The sequence below is a fragment of the Camelus bactrianus genome, chromosome 3 (assembly GCF_048773025.1).
Source record: "Camelus bactrianus isolate YW-2024 breed Bactrian camel chromosome 3, ASM4877302v1, whole genome shotgun sequence".
Lineage (NCBI taxonomy): Eukaryota > Metazoa > Chordata > Mammalia > Artiodactyla > Camelidae > Camelus > Camelus bactrianus.
Genome location: NC_133541.1, coordinates 142,467,677 through 142,483,330, shown reverse-complemented (window position 1 = coordinate 142,483,330; position 15,654 = coordinate 142,467,677). Strand labels below are relative to the sequence as shown.

The 15,654-nt window shown below is 42.0% G+C and overlaps 1 long non-coding RNA gene across 1 annotated transcript; it reads right to left on the bottom strand.

The window, feature by feature from the left end:
- Nucleotides 1-790: 790 nt before the first annotated feature.
- Nucleotides 791-3,254, bottom strand: LOC141575461 (uncharacterized). Its single transcript, XR_012503058.1, has 3 exons — nucleotides 3,060-3,254; nucleotides 1,586-1,684; nucleotides 791-901 (listed from the first exon to the last, which is right to left on the bottom strand). It is a non-coding gene; the product is annotated as an uncharacterized LOC141575461 (long non-coding RNA).
- Nucleotides 3,255-15,654: the final 12,400 nt, after the last annotated feature.

Here is a 15,654-nt window from a genome sequence, read left to right as displayed (position 1 = left end):
TCTTCTAGTGCACAGAAACCAGCCATGCCAGCCACGCCAGGCAACCAAGAGACTGGGGGGCGGCCCGCAGTCCCTGGAGGGGCGTAAGCTCCACCGCTCACAGGGGACAGAGCCCTGCTGGCTGGTGGCATGTAAAGAAAACAGCATCTTGTCACTCAGCTGTGAACCTGTTCCCCACAGTGAGTGTGTGGTGTGGTGTCCAGGAAACCCGACAACTACCCATGGGGACAAGCAGCCCACTGGGCGGCTCCTGCTGCAGAAATGGAGCTGCCGCACTTCACAGTGTGCTCCTTACCTCTCAGGGGAGGGTGCAGCCTGTACGGTCCTCCTGGAGTGGGATCCTGCCTCATGTATTCCTCTGCCTGCCTCCGTCTGCAGATTGCATCCAATCTTAAAGATAAAGAATGGCTTCAATACAAATTACACCACAAATTCCTCTACTAGGCACAAAACAACCAGTCCTTAAAAATCTCAAAACACCCGTAAAAATGTGTCAAAATTCTGTACCTCTGTTTCAGGTGGGCAACTTCCCTTCTCAGGTCAGAGTTTTCCCTTCTCAGGTCAGAGTTTTCCCTTCTCAATTCAGAGATTTCCCTCTCCAGCTCCTGAGCCCTGAGCTGTGGGAGAAAAACACATCCACGTTCAGTTGTGGCCAACTGTGCACAAAGGGAAGGAAGGAAACAAATTCTTACTGAGCTGTCTTGGTCCTTCTTCTCGGCAAGAGTGACCTGAAAAAGTCAACACATCAAGAAACACCCCATGGCTAGGGGTTCTCAGGGCCACAATAACTGTCTGCATCAGGTGCTGAGGACTCGGTGTGTCAGGAGGAAGGCAGGTTACCTGGTGTCTCCAAATGATCTCTGCTTCCCGCATTTGCCCGTGACATTCTTCAAGTCTTATCCTATGAGTTACAAATTGTTCCATCAGAGAAGACACAATGCTGGGTATGCTGTTAAATAATCTGCCCCAGTCCATGTTATCTGCACTGCACACTCACACACATCATCTCACCGCTCAAGACACACTGCACACGGCTGCAGAAGCACAGCAGGTGCAAAGCTGTCGCTGCAGCCACTCCTTCCGTCACTGTTACTGAACGCCTGCCCGGTTCTGCGCGGACACAACTCCCCCTCCCGTTCTCAGCATTTCCCTCACGTGTCCTGTGCTAAGCATCTTTCATCACAAAGCTTGATTCTTCCTTTCCTTACATCCTGACCCTACTTCTTACACCTGGGTCTCCCCAGCAGCACGGGAATTTTTATTGGTCCGACTGACGCTACACTAAACTGCTATCCTCAGGGTGAGAACGGTTTATAGCACCTTCAGAAACATCTCTGTGAACCGTCTCTCCTCTCAGTCTGGCCAGCACTGGGACCAGGAAATTCTTAGTAACTTAATATTTTTAAAGTTAAACGTTTAACTTAACTTATGTAAAACTTAACACTTTTCCTCCTGTGTGAAGCCATGTATACAAATGTCTTTTGTTTGGGTCAGTTTATGATATTGTGTCTAAACATTTTAGAAAAGTTTTCAAAAAATCCAACAGGTGTTTTCAGAGCCACAGGTGCAGAGGAGCTGAACTCACTTGTACCATCTTGTCTCCTCTTCAGCCAATTTTGCCTCCTCCTTTGCTGCCAACAGCTGCTGCTTTCCCACCAGCTCACATCCGTTCATGTCCACCTTCCTGAGAGGGGAAAGAAACTCTGAAATTCTGCCAGTTTCCCTCCCAGAAACTGGAAGGGAAGAATTCCATGTTCCTTTCGCCCTTCCCCATAAATGCTCAGGCTGATAAATACACAGGAAAGAATTAAAGTACCCCCACTAATAAATATGAAAAAGCTACACTCAGGCCTCTGGCAAGTGTTTGGTATCTGGGCTTCCCTTCAGCGTCCCCACCCCTAATCATTTATGCATAAAGTAAACACACAGGAAAAGCCCACGTGAGGTGTGCTCTGCGCCCCCCCACCAGGCTCAGGTTCCTGTGCCTGGGACAGCACGAGCTCACTGTGTTTCAACGTGGGAATCAGTGTCTGACCAAGTCATCACAACCAAACACATTAGGGTAAAGCAAGCGTTCATGACTTGTTTGATTTCTCCCACAGAGAGCCCAGATTTCAGTCAAAACCTGGAGCAAAACCTGATCCTTTAGGAAATATAAGGAAACGTTTGTTTTTGAAAGCGGGTTAATGGGTGTGATGTCCATGACCTCTCCCTGAGAATGACAGGAAACTCTGGACAAATTATGAAATCCATGATCAAATGTACCAAATTTCTAACAAGCCAGAAAGGGACATGAGGCCAAGATGGAGAAGAAGAAAGCCCAGGACTGGGCCCACCTTCCCCGGGGGTCACCCGGTAACTGCAGAGGAAACCACTGAGATGCAGAGCAGCCCGGCAGCCGGTGCCCCCTACGCACAGGCACCGCAGTCAGGCAGCTGGAGCTCACTGTCCGTCAGCGAAGGTGATCCCTAGAGAGACCCACAGGACTTAGCTGGGATCCACGAGAGCTATATGCCAGAAACAAAGGTGGACAGGAGACACACGGGCCTCACGAAAGCTGGCTGCACTGACTGATCTCAGCTGCTAACCGGGTTAACAGGATGTAGCGCTGCTGGCGCCCTGACCACCTGCCAGCTGTAATGCCCACCTTCTCTGCAGCAAGTTAACCTCACACGAGGCCTCAAATTTTCTCTATTTTCTACCCAATGTCTAGAGTTTTTTAAAAATGATAGACACATGGCAGGTCATGACACTTTGATGTGGTTGAAACCTAAGGACAATAAAAATGGACCTAGGGGGATCCAGATAATGAAGTGACTAAATCTGGTCCAAGAACCCGCTAAAATCTCAAACTAAATACAAACAAGACTCTGGTAACCAGTTAGAATGAACAGAAGCAGCAGATTACAGAAATCAAGGTTGAAAAATAAATGCACATCTGTACTGATTGAATATGGTAAAGAAAATATGGTGGTAAGTATTCTGAAACGTATTACAATATCCACATAACTCCACACATTCATTCACACATTGTCATAATTAACACGGGAATGTCTTACCCTTCAGTGTCCATAGATCTCTGTCCACTGATTTCATCAAGGACACTTACTTTCTTCACCTGCCTTTGGAAACCGTCTTCCTCACGTTCTTTCAGAGATCCTGATGCAGCATGGTGGTCTTGCATTTTCTTTTTACCCTCTATAAACATAAAACAACTGGCTTTGTGTGTGCACATGTGCACTCAAGAGCTTGGCTGTGCTGGGGAGTGGAGAAAGGAGAGAATTCTGAAGGCAGGAATCCCCTTTATACCTTCCCAGTGCAAATTCATTGCTATTACAGGCATGTTTCATTTTATTGCCCTCCCTGGTAATGCATATTTTTAAACAATTGAAGATTTGTAACAACCCTGAGTACAGCAATTCCATTGGTGACATTTTTTTCTGGCAGCATTTGCTCATTTCTTATCTCTGTGTCACATTTTTGTAGTTTCTGAAATATTTGGTTCTTTATCATTTTAATTAAAACAGGCATGACATTCCTTTAAGGCAAAGCCTAATCCAGCGGAAGTCCCTAGTTCTCAGCAATTCTATAAACCCTGAGAGAGGTGAAGAGGCTTCAGAATAAAAGTGTGAAGCCAGCAGGGGTTGGCCCATGAAGTTTAAGGCAAGATTCCATCTCCACTGCATACCTGTGCAAGGTAAGGCGGGAAGAGCTGACCCAGAGGCTGCTGTAAGTGCTCCAGGAGATGAAGCTAAGGCAGCTAATGAAGGTGGCTGCACTAAAAAACAGGTTTTCAATGCAGAGAACTGCAAGGGGAGGCCACCCAGCACCATCACAGCTGGAGAGAAGTCAGCGCCTGGCATCAAGGCTTCAATGGACAGGCTGATTTTCCCGTTAGCGGCTAACGAAGCCAATATTCATTTAACATTATGAAAATCCTATGTCCCATGAGAATCAGGTGAAATCTACTCTGTGCTCTATAAATAGAACAAAGCCTGAATGACAGCACATCTATTTACAACATGAATATTTTAGCCCATTGTTGAGACCTACTACTCAGAAAACAAAACAAAACACACAAAAAAAATTCTTTCAAAATATTACTGCTCATGGACAATGCACAAGTCATCCAGGAGCTCTGATGGAGATGCATGAGATGAATGCTGTTTCCATGCTTAACACGACATCTATTCTGCAGCCCATGAATCAGGAGTAATTATGACTTTCAAGTCTTATTATTTAAGAAATACGTTTTGGAAGGCTTTAGCTGCCATAGACAGTGACACCAATGATGGGTCTGGGCAAATGAATGGAAAATTTTCTGGAAAGGATTCACCATTTTACATGCCATTAAGAACATTTGTGATTCATGGGAAGAAGTCAAAATATCAACATGAACTGGGGTTTGGAAGGAATTGATTCCAATCCTGATGTGTGACTTTGAAGGGCTCAAGAATTCAGTGCAGGAAGGAGCTGCAGATGTGCTGAAAATAGCAGGAGAACTAGAGTTACAAGTGGAGCCTGAAGATAAGACTGATTGGCTGCAACCTCATGATAAAATGTGCATGAATATGGAGCTGCTTCTTATGGACAAGCAAAGAAATTGGTTTCTTGAGATGGAATCAACTGGTGAAGATGCTGTGAAGAAGGTTGAAATAACAAAGGACTTAGAAGAGCGTATGAACTTAGCTGATAATTTACCACAGGGTTTGAGAGGACTGACTCCAATTTGGAAAGAATTTCTACTGTGTGTAAAATGTGTCAAATTGCCTGTGACAGAGGACTTGTTCCTGAAAGGAAGAGAGAATCCTGTCACAAACTTCATTGTGGTCTTATGTTAAGAAATTGCAAAAGCCACACCGATCTTCAGCAACTGCCACAATGACCAGTCAGCAGCCACCAATGTTAATTCAAGGCCATCCACCAAAATGACTGTAACTCAATAAAAAAAAGTTAAAAAAAAAAACCATCCACCAACAAAAAGATTAAACCTCACTAAAGGCTCCAATGATGGCTAGCAGTTTTTAGTAATAAAGAGTATTTTCATTAAGTTATGAACATTGGGGTTTTTAGACACAGTGGTATTGCTCACTTAATAGACTACAGTATAGTGTAAACTTAACTGTTCTTTGCACTGGAAAACCAAAAAAAAAAAAAAACCCTAAAAATAAGTTATTTAACTCTCTTTATTATATTTATTTTATTCTAGGGGTCTAGAACTGAAGCCACAACATCTCCCAGGAATCCTGTATGTAAGGTTTTCTTCCCAACAAGCAACATACCTTCCAGGCTGCAGTCCCCTGTTGTCACAGCTCGCTGCATCGAATCCTCAGATCTGGTCTTCGAAACACCTGGCTGTAAGATAGATATGAGAAGACATTCAAGAAGTACTGATCCACAGCAATGTGCACATACTTAACATGAGAGGAATCATACGCTTGGAATCAGCTAAGATGGGCCATCTGCTTTCCGTGCGTTACAGCACAATTAAACACTGACACAGTGATGCTCGGTTCTCTGAGGTAAGCATCTCTGGGGGTGAGTAACAATCCTTACTCTCTTCTTGATGCTGAGCTGAACGTCCTCCTGCACATGCATTTCTTCAGATTTCACTGTGGCTTCACAGACATGAGATTTATTAAGAGCAATTTCAACTTAAAACATTCTCATTGGTGACTAAATTCCCAAGAAAAATAATTTGAGTAGATATCAACATTTAATCTTCTAAGACATGAGATTGTTGTTCCTTGTGAAAGCTAATGTGTACAGTGGAAATCCTGCTGCAACTGGAGGCATTTACCTCAAATTCCTGAAGTGTTCATTGAAACAGCACCTTTCAAGTTCTCTGGAGATGTTCCTTTTTCCAGTATCTTCACACAGGACAGAAATAAAGTATGTACTAAGATTTCAATGAAAACTCAGGGTGATATGTTTAAAAAGTGTAATTTTTTTTTCCAGAAACAAAGTATTTTGTTAACTGCAAAACAAACCATAGAAAATAAATATATTAGCCCTGGTACATGTCCAAAGACTTTCGTGAGCATTCTCTCCAGAAGATATTAAGGCAGTGAAATGATTCTGAACATACAAATTTTATAAAGAAAGGAAAGCAAGTGTTATATGTTCCCTTACATATGCTTGAAAGCATCTGAGACTTTCCCTGAATTTCGGTTTGGGGCTGAAGACAGTGCTCCATTTGAGAGTTTACAGCAGACAGGGCCTCTTCCTTCAAGTTCTAGCAACGGGCATCCTAGCAGCTCATTCTGACCCTTTGCATCTTGCATTTCCTTCTTCAGCTGGTCCTCTTCCACTGCCAGCCGGCCAATCTCTTCCAGAAAGTCTTGGTTTGTTCTGATGGGCAGTTGCTTCTCTTCAACCCTTTTGGAATCCTGTCCCTTCTCAGCCAGTACCCACAACTACGCCTAAGTTTCCTGTGATGGCAGCTGATACAGGCTGGGCCCAGGACAAATGTCAAGCCCATAAAGAAATGTGGAAAAAAGACCTCCAGGCACAGATTTTTCCTCACCTCCACAGGCTTCCTCCTCCCTGGACAATGGAGGGCACGACTGGACGACAAGTGGAAGCAAGGGTGGGAAACTGCTCATGTCAAAGAGCTCACAAATGAGTGTTGCTGGTGAAATATAAACAAAGTTTACCCAAATTCACATGGAAAATTCTCTGTTTAACATCAACAGGGCAAGGAACTGTGCACCTAGTCTAGTAACTTCCTTAACCTCTCAGGTATTTCCTGGCATCTTCTGTGTATCTTGGAGGGCAGTGTGAGTGGTGAGAAAACTCTCTAGGTTGTGAAAATAAGACATATTTCCTAGTCTCTGAAATGGAAAAAGTCACAGAGGTTTTAGTCCATGAAATTCTGGGTCATTGTTCACAGGGAATTTCCGCTCCTGGGCTCTCACACTCTGTTGTGGTCAAAAGCAGGAGGAGCAGGTGCACGCAGCTCGCCCAGGGCACAAAAAGCCTCAGAAGCCCGGCTATGGTCAAAGTGGCAGCTCTTACCAGGTGTGGGTTCTTGGCGTTCTGGTCCCTCACTGCCTGCAGCTTAGCTCGAACAATCTGAATGATGTCATTCAAATTTTCATTCACCTTCTCAATGGCTTTCAAGCTCTCATTCAATGAAACATTGAATTAGTAACAATTACTCATTACTTTCATTTCTATTTTCAGAATGTAATCTAACAAGAGGTTCGTACCTTAAACTTCAGTGCTTTCTCAGAGGGCAGCTTCTTTTGCCTGATGGCCTCCTCTAAGCATTTCTTTGCGTTGTTGGTCTATGCAATAATGTAATGAAGGAAACAGAATTACAAATACTAATTACACTGCTAGCTGAACCTATCTTGTGTGTGACCCCTTCCACTAATACAGAAAGTGGTGCTTTACATCTACAACACTTGCTTTGTTTATTTTTTTACTGATATATAGTCAGTTACAATGTGTCAATTTTCTGGTGTACAGCATGTTTCAGTTACATATATATATACACCTATGTTTGTCTTCACATTCTTTTTCATTATAGATTACAAGATATCAAGTAGAGTTCCCTGTGCTCTACAGAAGAAATTTGATTTTTGGTTTTTTTGTTTGTTTTTTTTTTTTTTTATCTAGGACACTTGCTTTGAACCTAGACCTCTTATGGAACACATGGAACAGGACAGTAGGATGAAGGAAAAGAGAGCCAAATAACTGAACTGCCAGAGTGGGGAGGAACTGAAGGTAAAATCACAAAAAAAAAAAAAAAAAGCAAAAGGACAAGGATACCTTCTGCACCCAAGCAGATATATTTTCTGCAAGTTCTCTGTTTTCATTCTCCAAATTCTTGCTCTGCTCAGTCATCTGCTTTAAAGTAACTAAAAGGAGATGAAGCAATTTCTCATATTGGCAAGAAAACCCAGTAGAATAGAATTATCATGATTTATTAGCAGTAGAGACATATCTGGCTGGCACTATGAGTATAATTAACCTTTTAGCTTTTCTACTGTGCCTAAAGGAAACAAATCTTAGTGGCATTCTAAATGTGAGATCATTGAGATTCCTAGTTTATTTTTTTTCAAAGATGCAGAAACACAATAAAAAGTCTTCCCCTAAATTCTCTACCAGCTATAAGCACCATTCTTAGAAAATTCAATCATTCAAATACTTCTGACATCACCAGAGATGAAAAAGAAAAACCAAGCATCCTGTCCCCTTAACATTCTCTCCTCCAATTACTAAGGTAAGTAAACATGCCCCTGCTTAAAAAAATAGAACCCTTATTCCACGCATGTTCACCCCACAGCCAGGCCCTATCTGCAACACCACAGAAGGCAAGTTCAAAACGTTGCCTGACTGGGCCTGCACTGGCCTCCAGTGTCTTCCTGCTGCCTGGAAGATCATCTTTCATGAAAATCATGTTGGGGGCCCTGAAGGACAAGGTCACTGGAATTAAACACTTTGGTACCATGTGGGCTTCCCCACCTAGTCACTGGAGGACCTGGATAACACACAGGCCCTAAATGACAAGCTTTTCTATCACCAGGATGAGAATGTTACCATCACTGCTTCAGGAAAGCAGCACATGTAAAACAGCCAGTCACAGGCGACTCCATGTGTGAAGCTCTAGAACGCAGCCCTCAGAACCAGACTCCTCCCTCAGGCATCTAAGTCCCTCATCTGACCACACAGTGCACATGTGTCTTCTGTCTGCCCAGTGGTGATGCTCTGATGCTGAGATCCCTCTTCTCAGCACCAGCCCTTCTGCATCAACTGTCACCAACAGCAGCCCTTGAGGGCCTACTGAGTGCCGGGCAGCCACCCTGCCCATCACGCACAGCCCCACTCGGTCAGCAGAGTGTGAAGCCTGCATAGAAAGCATCATCCTCAGGCTGAATCACTTCCATTAAGTCCCCACTGCCATGAATGGCTCCTTTCACTTATGAGTCACAGCCCATGGATGCCCCTCTGCTGTGACACACACCGCCTGGCTACATCTGCATCCCTCCCTCAGCCTGGAGAGTCCTGACAGGCTCAAGTAGTGTTTCAGCATCTTTACTTTTCACCAAGATCCAGGTCATATTAGGGACACACTCCAAACATTAGACTCTTCTCATCACCTGCTTCCTCAAGTTTGCTATGCAAAATTAAACTCATCCTAGTCTCCCTACTCCTGTGACCCTCCTGGCCTCTTAGCTCAATAGATGTCAACTTCCTCTACGATGTCATTTAGACACCATTGCAGGAGTAAAATTTTCAAGAGTTGAGAAGTCAGTTAGACATCAGAAGTCATTGTGTTTACTCTTAGTTGAATTAAAATCCACATCAAATCCTGGTATTGAGAAAATATTACAAAGGAAACTAAACCCTAATACCTTACCTTGACACACTGGAGGCTTTACCTAGGAGAGGAAGAAACATTAAATTTGAAGTCAAAACATACAATTAGTAAATCTATAATTTCTAATATACTATCAAAATAGTAATCCATTGAAATCACAATTATCACTTTGGTACAGCATAACAATTAATATGATTAAAAATCAGGAAAAATCAGAATTTCCTACTTAAGGCATGATCTTTCACTCACCATTTCTGATAGCACAATGGTAAATAACTTATTTTAGAACAAAAGATCTGCTTACATTCTATTAAATAAACATCACTCTATTCAAGTTTCATAACGCATATTCACATTTAACAACACTGAACTATATTATTTTCATGATATGTTGTTGTAATGCATCATTTATCTAATTTTTTTTTTCAAACCAAACATCCACACTTAAGTCCAGAACCTGGATAGTTGTGTAACCTTCAAAAGAGAGAGAGAGACAGAGAGGAGAAAACTAAAAGAAAAATAAAGGCAAAATCTTTATACTAAGTTTAAGATGCACCCCTTTCATTCAATGAAAGGTTTTCTGAAATCTTATACAGAGTTGACTGTTGAATTGATAAGCAATTGTAACATATGAGGTCGTAAGATTTGTCAAGACCACTAAAAACAAACGGACATCAGATGAGACATCAGACGAGAATGAAAGTGAGTAATGGCTGTAGTGAAACCACACACAGCAGCAGGACGGACAGCGACCATTTTCAAGAAGCGAACGTGCTTCTTGACTCAGATACAAGTCATCGTATGAAGAGTAATAGTCCAGAAAAACCCAGGCAGGACTCCACTGTAATACCATGTAAAGACACATTTCCCTGACCCTTAACACATATTTCTTCATTCAAAACTTTAAGTGATGATCAGAGACTGAGGCCAGCCCCTAACCTTGCCAAGATATTGGAGAATCATCACAGTGTCGAAGATCCAGTGGCAATAATGTGGCAATAGAAGAATGCATCCATGGAGGGCAAACAGAAAACCACAGATGTTCCCTTAACTTCACACTTGCTCAGGAACACTGAGCTTCCCTGTCCAATGTCACCCAACACACAGGCAGGGGCAGGTGGAGAGATAGATGGACTCGCCAAATACTTAACCTTCCTGTTTTGTTATTGAAGAGAAGAGTTTATAAATTGCCATTGTCTCATTGAGAATATACTGTTGTCTTGCTCAATGAGTTCTTACTATAAAGATTTTGCAACAAATTTCCATTTCAAAACTAATTTGTGTTCAAGTTAATAATCTAAAAGGAAACAAAGAAAAGACTCCTGGATTCTGCCCCAGGCAGGCAAATAAAATGTCCAGTGACTATATAAATTCCTATTAGGTGTGATTAAAAGGACACTGTCAGGTACTTTAGTAATACTTACAGCAAGGACGGTCCTCCAGACGAACAAGAGAAAAATAGAAACTCCCCAGGAGGCAGCAAGAAGAATAAGCTTCCACAGAAGTTCATAAACATCAGATGCAGGATGGAAAAGGAGAATCAGAGTGTCGAGGATCTGAAAAGATATTAGATATAATGAGGAACCTCAAAGACATTCCCAGAGTATATGTCACAGAGAATCATCTTTAGAAACCCTCAACCACATCCTCAGATAGCTCCACAGAGAGGCGAGAAGGGACACTTGAGTTCAAAGGAGCTCTTGGGAGTGTGGGCATGTTTACTGCCTTGATTTGGTAATAGTTTCACTGCTGCACACATACGTCAAATACCTGATACACAAAATGTTAGAGATTTGACTTTGCTGACAGGCACATTGCAAATATTTTTAAAATAGTTAACAGAACTTAACTTATGAATGTAGAAGCCAACTTGAAATTGAAAATAAGCAAACACAAACCTACAGGGCATGGGACGCCTCCATCTTCTATTGTATGTTCATGAAGTACCTGGACAAACCCCTATGAAATGTCTCCAAAAATACACCCAACATGTATGGGGAAAGAGCAATGAAGGTATGTGTTAAAATACAGAGAGATGTACAGAGATGTATTTCTACATTTATAGACTGGACATGAGTGAGAAAGCAGACCAGCTCTTAGAATAATGTCAAAATTACTATTCCAGCAAAAATTAATGATATATTTTAGCCCAACTATCTAAAAACCATGGAGGTTTTCTTCAATATTCACTTTGATTCTGAACCAGAGCATTTAATGTCAGACTTCTGAAATAAATAGGGATTTGTATAATAGAGTTTTAATCATATTATACAAGATTACACAAAGAATGAAGTTACATAAAAAGAGAACTCAAAATAATCAGTAAAAATAATTTACATGCATATTTCACAGTACTGCACCTACGTCCATTAACATCCACCAAGAAAATTAATTTGTATTTCTGGAATGTTCAGTCACCAAAACAAAAGCCAAACACATAGTTTTGTAAAAACTAGATTTATAAGTATTATAGGAGGGAATAAATGCACAATGTAATTTGTACTTTATCTAGACACCAAGTTTCAGTCTTGTGCAAATAAAACCCCTCTAGAAAGCAGCCTCTGAAATCAGTAACACTGTCATTGTCAGCTCTCACAGTTGGGGTCAGTAAAATGTGTGCTGGTGGAAAACATGCACTGTCTTTGCATAGCTGCCATCTGAGAGAGCAGTGGATCTCAGCACAAAGGAGAGACATGCAGATAAAAGGCACAAAAACAAACACCATCTAGTCGCTAACTGGTAAAACCCCCTCCACCATGGGCATGCTTGTTACACACGGCACTGTCTGAGTGCTGACGTCAGCAGCTGCCTCCTACCTAAAGTCTATCCATCAGGGCCGATGGACTCAGGTTCTGTCAGCGGCCATGAGCAACGGTGGAGAAGGACAAGTTAGTTTATCCAAATGCTCAAAGATGTGGTAGGGAAAGAGGGCTGACTAACCTGTGAGAACTCAGCCTCATTCCCTTTGAGGGAAAAAATCCCAACAAAGATGACCTAGAAACGCCCTCCTTAGTAGGCTCAAAAGAAACAGAACAGACTCTTCTTTGGGTGGAGTGTTCATGTGGCATTGATTCTGCTTCAGTGCAAAGATTGTTCCTGACACTCAGTTTTTCCAGGTCCGTAAGAATCTGGTGGAAGCGTATCAGAACAAACCACTTAAATCCATGAGGTGTTCTCAGTCTTTCTTTTTTAGGGTGTGGAGGTGATTTATCCTGACACAGTAAAAATTTCACAGCATGTATCTGAATTTTCTTTATATTTAGACAATTCTAAAGACATGAAGGGCACTTTTTGCTTTGGGGAAATCAACATTCTTCACAAGGACACGTCACTAAAAAAAAGACAACTCGTCCACCTCCTGGTCACATCCCTCCTGAGCATTTCCTCATTGTAAACATCACAGGAGGTTGCAGCCACTGATTTTCACATCAGCTCGGCTCTCAGGGCTCCCCCATCAACCTAGCTGGACACAGAGTCCCTGGGGGCAGCCTCCAAGATAAAAAGGAAAGGGATAACTAAGAATTTGCTAGAAGTCCAATAAAAATAAAAGCAAAAATAAACAAATGGGACCTAATTAAACTTGGAAGCTTTTGCATAGCAATGGAAACCATAAGCAAGACAAAAAGACAACCTACAGAATGGGAGAAAATTTTTGCAAAACATGAAACTGACAAGGGCTTAATCGCCAGAATATAGAAACAAATCATACAACTAAATAAGAAAAAAAAAAAAAACCTCAATCCAAAAATGGGCAGAAGACCTAAACAAGCAATTGTCCAGTGAAGACATACAAATGGCTAACAGGCACATGAAAAAGTGCTCATTATCACTGATTATCAGAGAATTGCAAATCAAAACTACAATGAGGTATCACCTCACACAAGTCAGAATGGCCATCATTCAAAAGTCCACAAATGACAAATGTTGGAGAGGCTGTGGAGAAAAGGGAACTGTCCTACACCGCTGGTGGGAATGCAGGTTGGTGCAGCCACTGTGCAAAAGTTTGTAGATTCCTCAAAAGACTAAGAATAGACTTACCATATGACCTAATAATCCCACTCCTGGGCATATGTCCAGAAGGAACCCTACTTCAAAAATACACCTGCACCCCAATGTTCATAGCAGCACTATTTACAATAGCCAAGACATGGAAACAGCCTAAATGTCCATCAACAGATGACTGGATAAAGAAGAGGTGGTATATTTATACAATGAAATACTATTTGGCCATAAAAAACCAATATGCCATTTGCAGCAACATGGATGTCCCTAGAGAATGTCATTCTAAGTGAAGTAAGCCAAAAAGAGAAAGAAAAATACCATATGAGTTTGCTCACATGTGGAATCCAAAAAAAATAAATAAAAAAGAGCATAAATACAAAACAGAAACAGACTCACAGACATAGAATACAAACTTGCTGTTGCCAAGGGGCTGAGGGGTGGGAAGGGACAGATTGGGAGTTTGAAATTTGTAGATACTGACAGGCATATGCAGAATAGATAATCAAGATTATACTCTATATCACAGGGAAATATATACAAGATCTTATGCTAGTTCACAGAGAAAAAAGTTCTGACAATGAAAATATGTATGTTCATATATAACTGAAAAACTGTGCTCTACACTAGAATTTGACACACTATTGTAAAATGACTATAACTCAATAAAAATGTAAAAAAAAAAAAGCTGTGGTATATTTTACACAATAGACTACTACTCAGCCATAAAAATGATAAAATGATGCCATTTGCAGCAACAGGGAATGGATGGACCTGGAGAATGTCATTCTAAGTGAAGTAGTCATAAAGGAAAAGAAAAATACCATATGATATCACTTATATTTGGAATCAAAAAAAAAAAAAAGACAAATTTATTTACAAAACAGAAACAGACTTAGAGCATAGAAAACAAACTTATGGTTACCAGAGGGAAAGGGAGTGGGAAGGGAAAAATTGGAAGTTTGAGATTCATGAATACTAATCTCTATAAAGTAGACAACAACTAGTTTACACTGTACAGCACAGGGAACTCTATTTAATATCTTGTAGTAATTTATGTTAAAAAAAACAATATGAAAATGAATATATGTATTTTCCTATATGACTGAAGCATTCTGTTGTACATGAGAAATGGACAAAATGGTAAACTGACTATACTTCAATAAAAATATTTTAAAATTTATAGGGCTATTGAATATTTTTGTTACATTAAAATTTCTGAAAAGAATACACTTCAAAGAAAAAACAAAGTTGCTGTAAGTTAACAAACCAGAAAGCACAGAGCAGAGATGACATTTCCCTGTTTAAGAGACCAGCACCAACCCAGTGCTGAGACCCCACTGCTCCCAGGACTGCCAGACGTCACCACCAGGAAGGGTGCACACACAGGAGAGCACACCACACAGGGACAGAACCGGAACACGCACAACTTGAAGCAGGATCCTGACAAGCTTTCCGGGAGCCAGTCTCACTATGACTTCGAGTAAATAGGAGTTTCTCGCTTTTTAAAAAACTGCTTTACTGAGATATAATTCACCCACTCCCCCATTTTAGGCATACAACTCAATGGCTTTTAGGATGTTCACACTTCCTTCTTTGATGCAATGAAGTAACTAATTCAGGTTTCATCCTGTCAACCTGCTGTTTGGTCCAAGAGGTCCTGATAGGACTCAGATCTTGAGGATGCCGGTGGCCAGAGCCACTCTAGGCTGGTCAAGAAACCTGTCCTGAGAGCCTCGGGCTTCACCAACGATGCATTCCCATCAAGGACCCTATGAGAAAGTATCTATTTAACCACAGTGTGAAAGAGCCCAGGAAAAAGGAGGACACCTGATGCCCGATGTTTACTCACAGTTGTATATTCATATCCAGTACACCCCAGCACGTGGGACCAGAACATCCCCATCACCTACATGTCCTGGTCCTCTCAGGTGGGGAGGGGACAGGGGAGGGGAGGGGAGGGGAGGGGTGGGTGATGGGGTGGGGAGGGAGTGTGACAGGAAGAGGGGTTGGGCACTTGGGAGGAGAAGGGGGTCACAGAAAGGATGAGGGCCAATCAAGCTCTTGAGGGGTGGAAGGAGGGTTCAGTCAGGTCAGGAGGTCAGCAGGTCAGGAAAACAAACAGCAGGCAAGCGGACTCTCAGGAGCAGCTGGAGGGGACCAGACGCCTCCCTCCAAGACTACTCCTGTCTGAACGCTGCCTTAGCAACGCCCCATGCTTTATATCCTCTCTCGACCAATCACCTGCCTTTGCCCCTGTGACCTCACAGTGGACATTCTGGGTGATGTCACTTTTACAATGTGCCCCGCCTAACTGATCCCCCACC